The sequence below is a fragment of the Ovis aries genome, chromosome X, assembly GCF_016772045.2.
Source record: "Ovis aries strain OAR_USU_Benz2616 breed Rambouillet chromosome X, ARS-UI_Ramb_v3.0, whole genome shotgun sequence".
Taxonomy (NCBI): Eukaryota; Metazoa; Chordata; class Mammalia; order Artiodactyla; family Bovidae; genus Ovis; species Ovis aries.
Window position 1 is genome coordinate 39,555,235 of NC_056080.1, and position 13,300 is coordinate 39,568,534.

Genomic DNA, 13,300 nt, shown 5'->3' on the forward strand with positions numbered 1-13,300 from the left:
GGTGGCAGAGCCAGGTCTGGACCCCAGCAGAGTCTTCTCTCCAACACACTTCCCTACTTTCTTTTCTGAGCTCCCTTGACAGCCATTTGTATTGAGTCAAGTTCATGAGGATTTACAGGGTTCCTCCAGGGCCTCTGTGAGGTGGGGAGATCCTGACAGGCTTGCTAGAAGTATGGGTGTATGGTAGGGTGGGACAGAGAGATCAGAGCCCTCAATCAGAAAGGGGTCCCTGAAGGTGGGGTGGTGTGGCTGGGGCCACCTTCAAGACATCCATGAAGATTACCATGACCTTGGGCAAAGACCCATCAAGGCAGGTGTCAAGGTCACAGAAATCTCAATAACAGGGCTCTTTGTTTTTTTGTTTTTAATTTATTTTAATTGGAGGCTAACCACCCTTATGGCAGAAAGTGAAGAACTAAAGAGCCTCTTGATGAAAGTGAAAGAGGAGAGTGAAGAAGTTGGCTTAAAGCTCAACATTCAGAAAACTAAGATCATGGCATCCGGTCCCATCACTTCATGGCAAATAGATGGGGAAACAGTGGAAACAGTAGCTGACTTTATTTTGGGGGGCTCCCAAATCACTGCAGATGGTGATTGCAGCCATGAAATTAAAAGACGCTTACTCCTTGGAAGGAAAGTTATGACCAACCTAGATAGCATATTAAAAGCAGAGACATTGCTTTGCCGACAAAGGTCCGTCTAGTCAAGGTTATGGTTTTCCAGTGGTCATGTATGGATGTGAGAATTGGACTATAAAGAAAGCTGAGTGCTGAAGAATTGATGCTTTTGAACTGTGGTGTTGGAGAAGACTCTTGAGAGTCCCTTGCACTGCAAGGAGATCCAACCAGTCCATCCTAAAGGAGATCAGTCCTGGGTTTTCATTGGAGAGACTGATATTGAAGCTGAAACTCCAATACTTTGGCCACCTGATGTGAAGAGCTGACTCATTGGAAAAGACTCCTGATGCTGGGAGGGATTGGGGGCAGGAGGAGAAGGGGATGACAGAGGATGAGATGGCTGGATGGCATCACCAACTCGGTGGACATGGGTTTGGGTGGACTCTGGGAGTTGGTGATGGACAGGGAGGCCTGGCGTGCTGTGATTCATGGGGTCACAAAGAGTCGGACACAACTGAGCGACTGAACTGAACTGAATCACTTTACACTATTGTGGGTTTTGCCATACATTCACATGAATCAGCCGTGGGTGTACATGTGTTCCCCATCCTGACCCTCCCTCCCGCCTCCCTCCCCATCCCATCCCTCAGGGTCATCCAGTACACCAGCCCAACAGGGCTCTTTGCTATCTCCCTCTACTGATGCCAGATGTTTAGGAACTTGACCCCCTTTGCTGGCTTTTCTTATTTACTGTCCCCTCCCAACACCCTGCTGCGTCCGTCCTTGTTGGTTCCCTTTCCCTGGAGTGGGTGGCCGGGGTAGTACCACCACCCAGAAGGGAGCTACGAATTCTATCCCCTTAATTCCCTCCCCAGCTTCCTTGCAGCCAGAACACCTAAATGCTTTCTGCGACAAGCTCTCTAAATGATTGGAACTTTCTCCCAAATCAGCACTTTTTCATGCTACATTAGCATTTATTGGTTTGATATTTACATTTGGCAAAGGAGCACCCAGTCCCTGGGTCCCCAGAAGCACACACCGTCAACTGAAACAGAAATCTAATTGCTGCTCACATTGCCCCCTCCCCCCGCCCCCATCTGCCACCTGCCTTGTCCTCCCTGCCGCCACCCACCCCCACCCAGTCCATAAAAAACTCAGCAGGATTATCTTTGCAGACCAAAAGGTCTGCTGATAAACAGGGGCCCTATCCAGAGGAGAGAGGGGCTCCCCTGACAAAAGGACTGGCAGAGACTATCTGAATGTGTATCGCAGTGTATCTACGTAGTAGCTTCTCCTTTGGATTCTAACCTCCTTGAAGGCAGAGATCTGTTTTTCATTGTTTGAATTTCTCCCTGTTCCTCTCCAGGGTGAAGAAGCAAGCTCTGCCCACTGTAGATTGTCCAGGAGCATTTGTCTACTGTGGAATGAATCAGAAGTCGCGCCCTCCCTCTGACAGCTGCACGGGGAGAGGGTGGAGGAATCATCTAGGGAATGTGAGGGCAGTGGGGGCCACGTGGTAAGGAGGAAAGTTCTCCCTTGTCCCTTTCGAAGGCCCCTGGGGATGTGGCCGAGGAGCCGAGGCCTGCGAAGTTGTGGTGGAGGAAGGAAGCTGTGCGGTAATGTGGTTAGAGCTCGGCAAACCCGGCTCCAAAAGCCAGCGCTCTTAGGTGACTGGTGTGTACCCCGGTTTCCTCTTGAGCAAAACTGGAATGACTTCCGGGCTGGTTATGGGATTAAGGGAGATCAGGTGAGTGACGGCCCAGGCACAGCATGGGTTTAGGAGATGGCTGTTCCTGGGGTTGATTCAGACCCGTGCTTTTGCAGGAGTGGCGCCCTAAGTATATAAATCATTAACTCCTCACAGGTATATTTGCTATGCCCTGGGGTTTTCCAGGGGCAGGCTCTCCCAGCAACCCCAGAGCCTTGCTACTCAGAGGGCTCATGGACCGGAAGCAACCTCCCCTGAGGGCCTATTAGGACCCCCTCAGATGCTCCCCAGCCCTGCTGAATCAGAATTTGTATATTAAGATTACCCCAGGTGAGTCATATGCACACTGAAGTTTGAGAAGCACTTTAGAAACTCCTTGTGAAGTCTGCAATGTAGAGATGACTATTCTTATTCTGAGAATGAGAACACTTCCTCAGAGTCTGAGAATTGAAGGCTTCCTTTGCCCAAGTCCACAAGGTCTTCTAGGAAGAGGTCTGGTGACTCCTGTGGGTCCTATATAACTTTCCTACCCCTTGACTGTTCCCTGAAGGACCAGCACGCTTTAGGCCAGGATGGAGATGAGCAAGGCCAGGGCCAGGGACCCATCTGCCAATAGCCATGATAGCCACGAAGGGGGCCGGGAAAGCTCCCTGCTGTAGAAGGGCTGTGTGGACTCCACCCTGAGGAGTATGAGGTCTTGGCCCTGGAGCTTGAGTTCTGAAGACAAAGAGGCCAGGAAAAAAATGTCCCGTCAATACATACCCACATTCCTGTGTTAAAGTGGAATTTTCCAAAGGTGAAAACACTTGACTCGCATGCAAATATAAAATGACCACATGTCAAAGATTTAATTTAACTCATTCCTTAATGAGGAAACGTCTAAGGTGTTAAATCTGGTTACAGTGAGAATGTGAGTAGCTCGGTATTTCTAGGTAACTTAATAGAAGAATCTTAGGGTGAGACAGCTAGGTTAGAAATTATTTGCATCGCTACCAGACAAAAATCTGAAAGTTAACCAACCTCTGCCGCTATGGGATTGTAAAATGGCCCAGTCAATAGGAAATCAATCAAAGGTGCCAGCCCTGCACAGTGCAGCTGGAACACCCAATAATCTCTTTCGCCTATTTCCAATTTTGGATAATTTTTTCTGACACTACCCTCGGTGAGTCCTTGAGAATCCGGAAATTGCTCTTGCCTGAGAATTATCCTCAGAATGGAATGTGGGTCTTGGAAGGAAAGGAGGAATAAAGGGAGAGCAAGCCCATCTGAAAGATGGTGAGTGTGCTTTCCCGGCCACCTTTCCTCTGTCCTGCAAGGTGCTGTGTGACTGCCCTCAGAGAGCGTGCGCTGGCGCTGTGATAGAGAAAGTGGCTATTCACGGAAAGGACACCACACAGCCTGCTCCTGACTCCCCTTCCCTTTAACCTTGGCCGCTGTACAGAGGGGGATGATGTATCCACACACATATGCAGCCTTGTCCAAAATATTTTCCCCTCCTGTATAGTTCTTGCCAATATTGTTAATCTGTGGGTTGACTTCAGACCAAAATAAATCTCCCAGCCCTGGCCACCAGCTAGCTAATTTTACTTTGTAACCAGGGAATAGAAAGTACGGGCCTTTGGCCGACCATTCTGTGTTTATTTGGCTTTCTCTCTGCTGCAGTTTAAAAATCACATTTGGAAAAGTGGACCCTCTGTGCATAAGAACAGCCACAGAGAGAAACAACAACAAAGACGAACGGGTTGAAAAAGGCAAGTCCTTCCATTCCCCTCCACATTTGTCTCTCGTCTCAGGATTCTGATCATCCCCACTGGCCTTTTCCATGATGTCTAGAGTTGTAAAATGGGCCCCAAAGCAGAAGAATACATGGCCATTTGGTGAGGATTTTCAACTGAATATCGCCTGGGCTCTGGAGCAGTTAGAGGAAGGAAGTGGGTAGAAGTTTACCGTGTCTGCCCTTGAAGGGACCTTGGAGGGCATCTATTTGGTCCAGCCCAGCCCACTGAAGGGCAGGATTTCCTAGCAATTGAGAGCACAGAATTAGAGCCAGACAGCCCTGGGTTGAACTAATTCTCCACCACTTCCTCACTGTGTGGCCTTGGATGAGTTTACTAACCTCTACCTCAGTTTCCTCATCTGTCCAATGGGGATGGTGATCATCATACTACCTCAGAAGATTGTAGCAAGGACGAAATGAATTAACATGTAAAGAAAGCATCAGGAAGAGCACGAAGCATCCAAGAAGCATTTGATAAGAGAAGGAAATCAGGCTCAGAGGACAAGCAACCTCCCCAGGGTCACTTGGGGAGTTGCCAAACTGAGCTGGACTCGGTGAAAAAGAGGAGAGGTTACTGCCTCTTGGAAATTCTGACTAATAGCTGTTTCTCTGCCTGTGTTACATCATCCTTACTCAACACTTGGTGAGACCTCACGTGGAAGTCAGGGTGCCACGTTCCAGTCCAGGCACGCTGCTCACCCATGGTGGCCCTCCTAGCTAATCAGGGCTGGATGGTCTCTGGGGTTCCTGTTGGCACTAACATCTTATAATTTGAGATTAGGGTCTGTACCCTCCATTCGAGTCAAGTCTGTCTGTTCCTGCAACATTCTTTTTACTGTTCTTTTTTTCTCTATTTTCCTCTGACATTTTGTCCAACTGTATCCTATGCACATTAACATCCGGGTTTCCTTTTGGCCCTCCCACTCTACGCCTTCCACGTTGACCCCTCTCCCCTTCCCCTCTGCTAGGGCAATCATGGGCTCCTACTGGCCCACACCTAGCCCTCAGTTGCCGGTTTCAAGTTGATTAGACAGTCTTGGCGCTGCCTTGAAAGTTACTATGTAGGTGCCTTGAAAGTAGGAACTGGATTTCTTCCTTTCATGACCCACTTTAAGAGTCTAATAGAGTACCCTTGGCAGAGTGGCTTATCCATTATGGTTTGTTCACTGGTTCCAAAATGAGTCGGGGTATTGAATGAAATCTTATATTATCAAGGCTCCCTCTGGTACATTTAGTACAGCTGTCATAGATTGAATGGGTATCTTAGAACAATTAAAATTTCAAACTTGGAAATTTCAGGCTGTGACATAGTAATGTTAGATATTTCCTTTGCTGCCTTTCTCCCCAACCCTATTCCATATCCCCTTTCCTTAGAATACAAGGCTGAGTCAAGTGTTAGGCTGCCACCTGTTGGTGCAGTGAGGCATTGCAGCATAGCTCTACAAGATATTGTAAATGCCTGGAGGGACTTGAACAGAGATTGAATTTCTGGGAGGTGAGTCTGTAGAGTGAAGGTGGACATTCTAGGAATCAGCGAACTAAAATGGACTGGAATGGGTGGATTTAACTCAGATGACCATTATATCTACTACTGTGGGCAGGAATCCCTTAGAAGAAATGGAGTAGCCATCATAATCAACAACAGTCCAAAATGCAGTACTTGGATGCAATCTCAAAAACGACAGAATGATCTCTGTTCATTTCCAAGGCAAACCATTCAATATCATGGTAATCCAAGTCTATGCCCTGACCAGGAACGCTGAAGAAGCTGAAGCTGAATGGTTCTATGAAGACCTACAAGACCTTCTAGAACTAACACCCAAAAAAGATGTCCTTTTCATTATAGGGGACTGGAATGCAAAAGTAAGAAGTCAAGAAACACCTGGAGTAACAGGCAAATTTGCCCTTGGAGTACAGAATGAAGCAGGGCAAAGGCTAATAGAGTTTTGCCAAGAGAACGCATTAGTTATAGCAAACACCCTCTTCCAACAACACAAGAGAAGACTCTACACATGGACATCACCAGATGGTCAACACCAAAATCAGATTGATTATATTCTCTGCAGCCAAAGATGGAGAAGCTCTATATAGTCAGCAAAAACAAGACTGGGAGCTGACTGTGGCTCAGATCATGAACTCCTTATTGCCAAATTCAGACTTAAATTGAAGAAAGTAGGGAAAACCACTAGACCATTCAGGTATGACCTAAATCAGATCCCTTATGACTATACAGTGGAAGTGAGAAATAGATTTAAGGGACTAGATTTGATAGATAGAGTGCCTGATGAACTATGGACGGAGGTTCATAACATTGTACAGGAGACAGGGAGCTAGACCATCCCCAAGAAAAAGAAATTCAAGAAAGCAAAATGGCTGTCTGGGGAGGCCTTGCAAATAGCTGTGAAAAGAAGCGAAGCCAAAAGCAAAGGAGAAAAGGAAAGCTATAAGCATCTGAATGCAGAGTTCCAAAGAATAGCAAGGAGAGATAGGAAAGCCTTCCTCAGCGATCAATGCAAAGAAACAGAAGAAAAGAACAGAAGGGGGGGGGGGCGGGGAAAGAACAGAATGGGAAAGACTAGAGATCTCTTCAAGAAAATTAGAGATATCAAGGGAACACTTCATGCAAAGATGGGCTCAATAAAGGACAGAAATGGAATAGATAACAGAAGTAGAAGATATTAAGAAGAGGTGGCAAGAATACACAGAAGAACAGTATAAAAAAAGATCTTCATGACCCAGATAATCATGATGGTGTGATCACTCACCTAGAGCCAGACATCCTGGAATGTGAAGTCAAGCGGGCCTTAGAAAACATCCCTACAAACAAAGCTAGTGGAGGTGATGGAATTCCAGTTGAACTATTTCAAATCCTGAAAGATGATGCTGTGAAAGTGCTGCACTCAATATGCCAGCAAATTTGGAAAACTCAGCAGTGGCCACAGGACTGGAAAAGGTCAGTTTTCATTCTAATCCCAAAGAAAGGCAATGCCAAAGAATGCTCAAACTACCACACAATTGCACTCATCTCACACGCTAGTAAAGTAATGCCCAAAATTCTCCATATCAGGCTTCAGCAATATGTGAACTGTGGACTTCCTGGTGTTCAAGCTGGTTTTAGAAAAGGCAGAGGAACCAAAGATCAAATTGTCAACATCCACTGGATCATGGAAAAAGCAAGCAAGTTCCAGAAAAACATCTATTTCTGCTTTATTGGCTATGCCAAAGCCTTTGACTGTGTGGATCACAAGAAACTGTGGAAAATTCTGAAAGAGATAGGAATACCAGACCACCTGACCTGCCTTTTGAGAAATCTGTATGCAGGTCAGGAAGCAACAGTTAGAACTGGACATGGAACAACAGACTGGTTCCAAATAGAAAATGGAGTACGCCAAGGCTGTATATTGTCACCCTGCTTATTTAACTTCTATGAAGAAACGCTGGACTGGAAGAAACACAAGCTGGAATCAAAACTGCCAGGAAAAATATCAATAACCTCAGATATGCAGATGACACCACCCTTATGGCAGAAAGTGAAGAGGAACTAAAAAGCCTCTTGATGAAAGTGAAAGAGGAGAGTGAAAAAGTTGTCTTAAAGCTCAACATTCAGAAAATGAAGATCATGGCATCAGGTCCCATCACTCCATGGCAAATAGATGGTGAAACAGTGGAAACAGTGTCAGACTTTATTTTTGGGAGGCTCCAGAATCACTGCAGTTGGTGATTGCAGCCATGAAATTATAAGACACTTACTCCTTGGAAGGAAAGTTATGACCAACCTAGGTAGCATATTAAAAAGCAGAGACATTACTTTGCCAACAAAGGTCTGTCTAGTCAAGGCTATGGTTTTTCCAGTGGTCATGCATAGATGTGAGAGTTGGACTGTGAAGAAAGCTGAGCACTGAAGAATTGATGCTTTTGAACTGTGGTGTTGGAGAAGACTCTTGAAGAGTCCCTTGCACTGCAAGGAGATCCAACCAGTCCATCCTAAAGGAGATCAGTCCTGGGTGTTCATTGGAAGGACTGATGTTGAAGCTGAAACTCCAATACTTTGGCCACCTCATGCAAAGAGTTGACTCATTGGAAAAGACTCTGATGCTGGGAGGAATTGGGGGCAGGAGGAGAAGGGGATGACAGAGGATGAGATGGCTGGATGTCATCACCGACTTGATGGACATGGGTTTGAGTAGACTCCGAGAGTTGGTGATGGACAGGGAGGCCTGGCGTGCTGCAATTCATGGGGTCGCAAAGAGTCAGACACGACTGAGCGACTGAGCTGAACTGAGTCTGTAGAGTCAGGTGTGGCCCAGAGAAATGCCTTTCAGATTAGGTTGACCCAAAGGGAGGGGTGAGGGCTAATAGCAGAGGGGAATCCTGGAGTAAGAGAGACACTACTATACACTCCAGGGGCTGTAGAAGGAAAAGTAATCAGTTATTTGGAGACGCTAACTTCTGTAACACCTAATATTGCTAATGTATATTTAGTAAAGCTCTGTATGCCACTGGGTGACTACCAATAATCCTGCCTTTCTCAAACCTTTGCCCTTTGTCAATATTGTTGGAGCCCAATTTAAAACTCCACTAAAGAGCAGAGAAAAATGAGATCTCACTATATATATATAGTTGGGATGGGTTGCACTTTTAAAAGATGCCTACCACAATATCCCACATGTTTTTCTGCAGTGTGACCCACCACACCTCCATCGGGTAGAGAGGTCTGTTTCTCTACCGCTTTGAACCCAGGTGGGTCCTGTGCCTGCTTTGACTGATAGAATGGGATGGATTCAGCTTTTGGCAGTGAGTCCCTGACATCCTAGAGCAGTACTATTTCAGTTCACATCTGCTGCTTCTGATCAAAACACTGTCTTATATTTCCTGAGCGAGAGAGAGCGAGCACTTCCTGCCAGGTGTCCCCTTGTGTCCTCCTCTGTGTGACTGTGGGGTTCAGTGTCTCTCACACAGTCTAGCATGGTGCTTGGTGCCTGATTTGCAGGCCACGAGATAGAACCCATGCACTTGCCTCCAGAAGGTCTTGGGGGTGGGATTGTGCATTAGATAGCAAGAGTCCACCCACACATTTTCTTTTCATCAACTTTAGTGATAATTTACACATAATAAAATACACCCATTTTAAGTATACAGATTGATGAGCTTTGACAAACATAGCCTATGTGACCACCACCCGTGTAACCACTACCACAATCAAAGTGAAGTCGCTCAGTCATGTCCGACTCTTGGCGACCCCATGGACTGTAGCCTGCAAGCTCCTCTGTCCATGGGATTCTCCAGGCAAGAGTACTGGAGTAGGTTGCCATTTCCTTCTCCAGGGGATCTTCCCGACCCAGGGATCGAACCTGGGTCTCCCACATTGTAGGCAGACGCTTTACCATCTGAGCCACCAGGGAAGTCCCATAATCAAAGTCTAGAACATTTTCATCACCCCAGAGTTTCCTCGTGCCCCCTTTGCAGTCAATCCCCTCCTCCCACCCCGCAGCCAAGCACTGATTTGCTTTGCCCATAGAGATCAATTTTTGTCTTTTCTGGTGTTTCATATAAATGTAATCATATAGGATGCCCTCTTATATGACTTGTACTTATGTGACTACATAATATTCTGTTCAGTGTGTTTTAGAGGTTCATCTATGTTGCGTGTACCTGTAGTTAATTCCTTTTTATTGCTGAGTAGTCTATCTTTGTGTGGATCTATCACCATCTGTCTATTCTATTGATGGACATTTGGGTCAGTCATAAATAAAAGTGCTATGAATGTTCATCTGCAAGGATTTGTGATCATATGTTTTCCTTTCTTCTAGGTGAATACTTAAGAGTGCTAATACAGGTTTATATGACAAGGGTATATTTCACTTTATAAGAAATTGATAAATTATTTTACATGCCCAGCAGCAAAGTATGAGAGTTCTGGTTGCTCCGTATTCTTATCAGCACTCAACATTGTCAGCCTTCTTACTTGTAGCATCCCTGGTGAGTGTAATGGTACCTCATTTGCCCATACATTTTTTGTTTCTTAGTTTTTAAAAAATTGATTTATTTTTAATTGCCCACAGGTTTTTAATTGTGTCCTCCATTAGAAAGTGAGCAGAAACTTGCTTTTTCACTGCTCCATCCCCTAGCACCTGGAATGGTGCCAACACCTGGAACAGCCCCCAGTACATGGAATAGCATGCAATAAATATTTTCGGAATGAATGAATTCATGTCTCTTTCAGTTTTTGTGTTTCCTTAAGATTGATTTCTGTAGGGGATATTGAGCAAAGAGGATTTATACACTTACAGTTGTGAAAGATACTGCCAAATTGCTTTACAAAAAATACTGAACCAATTTACCCTCCCGCCAACTTGAGCTACTGTCAGTTGTTTCCTTTTTTTTTTTTTTTTTGCCAGGGGAACAGTTAAAAAATGTATTTCATTTTGGATTTAATTTTGTATATTACTCATCACTGGGTGAAATTGAACATCTTTTCATATATTTTCGGGTCTTATGTACTTCTTCATCTGTGATTTGTGTTCCTATACTTTGCTTGTTTTAATTGGACTATTTTTTTTTCTAATTTGTAGAAATTCTTTGCTTATCTGAGATAGTACCATTTTGCCGGTTATGTATGTTGCAAACATTTTGTGGAGTTACAAGCAGAATGGTTCAGTGATGACTCCTGGAATCCTGTTGTTGCTTGCTCAGGCTGAGGATCTCTGCCCTTCCCTCAGCTGTGACTGAACCCAAGTTTGCTTTGGGCTGAGGGCTCCCCTTCCTCCCATGCATACCTCCAAGTCTTGACTGTTCTCTGTTTGTAAAACCTCTTCAAGCACAATTAAAAGGCAGCACCCAGAGTGGACTGACGAGAACACAGGCTCCGTGTACCTCATCTTGCTGAGCATTTACTTGAAAAATTTCCCAATAAAACCTGCTCTTCATACTACCCTTTCCATATGGCATTGTGGTCTTTGCCTTCGCCGCCTTCTCCACATTTTTTCTCCCAGTGTGTTATTTATCTTAGACAGTGTTCATGATGTCTTCTTTTCATATGCAAGGTTTTACTTCTACATCGTCAAATCTGTCCATCTTCTCCATGACTTCTGGATCTCATGGCTTGTCTAGGAAATGTTTTCTTACCCCAATCATGTAAAATATTAGTTTCTGTTTTCTTCTAGTTCTTTCTTAGGTTTTTAGTGTATCCCTCCTTATCCACCTGGAAGATATTTTTGGATGTGGAGATGCCCACCTCCCAGGGGTCAACAGCAGGGTTTCTATCCTCAGAGCTGCTCTTGGAGTAGGTTACTGTGCTATATTAGTTATCTATTGCTGTATAACAAATTATACCAAAACTTAGTGGCTTAAACCAACAGCAGATCTTAGTTACCTCACCATCTCTGTGGGTCCAGAATTTAGGAGCAGCTTGGCTCCATGGTCTGGCTCAAGATTCTCATGAGGTTGTAGTCAAGATGTTGGCTGGGGCCACAGTCAACTGAAGGCTTGACTGGGGCTGAGGGGCCCACTTCCAAGATGGCCCACTTTTATGGAATATTGGCAGGAGGCCTCAGTTCCTCACTGTATGGACATCTCCGTAGGACTCTCTATAAAGTATCCTCACAACATGGTAGCTGGCTTGCCCCAGATAGGTTGATCAACAGAGAGCAGGGTGCAGGGCACAGTATTTTTTTCAATATTTATTTTTGCCAGTGCTGCGTCTTCACTGCTGCGTGGGCCTTTCTCTAGTTGTGGTGAGTGAGGGCTACTCTCTAGTTGCAATGCTTGGCTTCTCGTTGTGGCTCCCAGGCCCTAGAGCACAGGCCCAGTAGTTGAGGCACACAGGCTTAGTTGCTCCGAGGCATGTGGGATCTTCCCGGAGCAGGGATCGAACTCGAGCCTCCTGCATTGGCCGGCGGACTCTTTACCACTGAGCCACCGGGGGAGCCCAAGCCACTGTATTTTTGACCTAGCCTCGGAAATCACACTGTCTTTGCCTACAGGATCCTATTGATCAAGGAAGGAATATACAGGGATGTGAGTAATGGGAGGTGAGTAATGGGAGGTGGGGCTCTGTGGAGGTGAGCTACCACATGCACTACAGTCAACATTTTTGGCTCTCTGGTCCCTGGGCTTGTGAATGAGGGTTCTGTGGGTCCAAAGTACGCTCGAGAAAGTGAAGAGCTGGGAAGATGAAGAGTGGTCCAGTGGTTAGGACTTTGCACTTACACGGCCAGCACTAGGGTTCGGTCCCTGGTCATGGAACTAAGATTCCACAAACTGGGCTGTATGGCTGGAAAAAAATAAAAAACAACAACCCAGTGAAGACCTATTAATATCAAAGTCAGACAACTACTCTAAATGTCTGAAAAGCAAAATGAAAATTCTGTCTATGAACACAGGGGTCCCAAAGACTCTTAATTTTGCTGTTTTAGAATTCAGGAGAAAGACAGACCATTCCGAATCAAAGGGAGTGACGGGAGAGCATGACCTCGCCTGCATTCCTGCAAGCTCTCTCTGGCCCTTGCTAGTTATGTTGGTCAAAGTCCAATCAAGGATACAGGAACTATTCTAGGTGTTTGGAGCAGTTGGAACTTAATGCATCAAATTGTCTACACATGTGATGGAAAATGGAGAAGGAGGGGCAATGCTGAGATAAGCGCGTGCAGGAAGCATCTGTTGGCCCTGAAGCTGGAAGGATGCAGGAAGCCTTGGACCAATGGGGCCCCGAAGTGGGCTCACGGGGCAGACACTGGAGCTGCGGTGGTTCTACCCTCTGGGATCTGCAGCCACAGAGGAACTCCAGCTCCTGAAGCAGAGAGCAAGGAGCAGCCATACCCTGAATTGTCCCTTCCTCCTGTCCTGCAGTATTCTTCCAGTGCCTTCCACAGACTCCAGGAATCACACAGGCAAAGCCAAGCCGAGGAAGGTGAGGAGTAGGGAGGAGAGTGAGGCATGAGACTGGGGACTGGCACATTGCTGTCAGGCGTGTGGCAGATTTTATTTCCCCCCAAAATGCCCACAACAATATTTCTGGTCCTGCCTTTTTTCTAGAACCATGGCACCCCTCCCATAAACAGGTGGAGTCTGAGTCCCCCTCCTCCATCCTGGGTGGAACTTTATAATTAACTCCATAAATGGAAGGAGTCACAGGTGATGCTCACTGACTGCTGGGGCTGGGTCATGAAAGGTGATACAGCTTCCCACCTGGGATGCTTC

At 45.8% G+C, this 13,300-nt stretch overlaps 1 long non-coding RNA gene across 11 annotated transcripts in view; it reads left to right on the forward strand.

Moving 5' to 3' along the window:
* Positions 1 to 11,033, forward strand: part of LOC121818302 (uncharacterized) — an 89,678-nt gene extending 78,645 nt beyond the window's left edge. For 9 of the 11 annotated variants that reach the window (XR_006058358.2, XR_006058356.2, XR_006058361.2 and 6 more), the window contains one exon: positions 1,984 to 11,033. This is a non-coding gene — a long non-coding RNA (uncharacterized LOC121818302). The remainder of the gene's footprint in view (positions 1 to 1,983) is intronic. The other 2 variants (XR_009598775.1, XR_009598776.1) reach the window with 2 other exon arrangements.
* Positions 11,034 to 13,300: the final 2,267 nt, after the last annotated feature.